The sequence below is a fragment of the Cariama cristata genome, unplaced genomic scaffold (genome assembly GCF_000690535.1).
Source record: "Cariama cristata isolate BGI_N322 unplaced genomic scaffold, ASM69053v1 scaffold12093, whole genome shotgun sequence".
NCBI classification, from domain to species: domain Eukaryota; kingdom Metazoa; phylum Chordata; class Aves; order Cariamiformes; family Cariamidae; genus Cariama; species Cariama cristata.
In genome coordinates this window covers 40,525-41,952 of record NW_009610211.1, presented here as the reverse complement: position 1 = coordinate 41,952, position 1,428 = coordinate 40,525, and positions in this window count along the sequence as shown.

Here is a 1,428-nt window from a genome sequence, read left to right as displayed (position 1 = left end):
GATTTTTCTGTGTCTAGATCAGCCTTGCGGGTTCAACAAAAATCCTCTTGATTTTTTCCTTGCATTGCAGGCCTTCTGCTATTGCAAGTTCATTGAGACAGACAGGCTGTTACTGGTGTCAAAGCATGTAAACTATGGTCAAATGTTCTCTATTAAACCTTTCCCCTTGCTTCTCTTGCTGAGATTGCCAATATGTGGAGATTTTCTGGAGTCCCAGGGGTGATCAGCAGCTGGCACAGCCTTACTATGCTGGTATAATTTCAAGATTTAGCCGCTTTTGCATTAAACTTGAGCAACATCAATGCTGCTGTGTGAAACGCAACCTTGTACAGAGAAGGAATCAAGCTCAATCAGGACGCGGCGTGGCTCAGACAAGTTATCGCTGTGCAGAGGCTCTTTTGCTTTCTGGGGTCGGTAAATATCTTCCCTTCCACACAAGGCTCTAGGGATCTTCTGTTGAATAATAAGTTTAAGTCCAAATAACAAACCATTTTGGATGATTGATGGGCAATGTTGTGCACACACCCAGAAGATGTCATTTCCAATCAAAAGGGAAGCAATTGTTTCCATATGTTGGCACACTTGTGATCTTGGTGTTGAGCCAGTTGTCTGGCTGCGATCAGGCAGCAGCATCTAACAGTGATGGAAGATTATACCTTGGAAGTGGGGTGCTAACTTTAGGCTGTATTCCTTAAAAGGATATAAACTCTGAACACTTATCCAGGATGTAATTTATGGTTCCAGCGTGTTTTGACTTTACATAGATGAAAAAATAGTCCTTTTGTGTATGCATATATGCATAAAAATTCCATCCTGCTTGTCGTCCCCTTCTCCCCGCAAAGGAATCCAATAAAACAATAGCTGGTGCTGGTTTATATGCTAACTTAGCTGCATGGGCTATTGCCTGCTGAGGCTTATATGGATTCCCCCTCTCTTTAACATAACTCCTTAGAGGTATTTTTAACAGCTAGATCTAGTTTTGTTAAGTTGCTTAGCTGGGATGCAGGCTCTTTGAACTGATTTTTAGAGATGCCCTGCACCTACCAAACCCATCTGTTTGGGTTTTTGCTTTTTGTTGGTTGGTTTTTCTAAAGTGTCAAACTAGTTGTGTATTGCTGCACGAATAGATTAATACAATTTTCAAACTTTGGCAACGAGATTCCTCCCTGCCAAGGCCCTACTAACTTCTGCTGCATCAAGCACGGATAGGTATCCCAGGGAGGTGAATAAGTTGAAGACTGCTGGAAGAGGGTATTTTAAACATATGGAGAAGTCACCAATTAAAAATATTCTGCAGCTATCTACAGTTCCCTGAACCACCAACACTGGAGCAAAGCTGCCTGATTATGATTCAGCTAATAAAGGATCACTGCATCCTTCCTGAATGATCTGCACCAGCAATACAAAACCTGCAGTGGATGTGTTGTG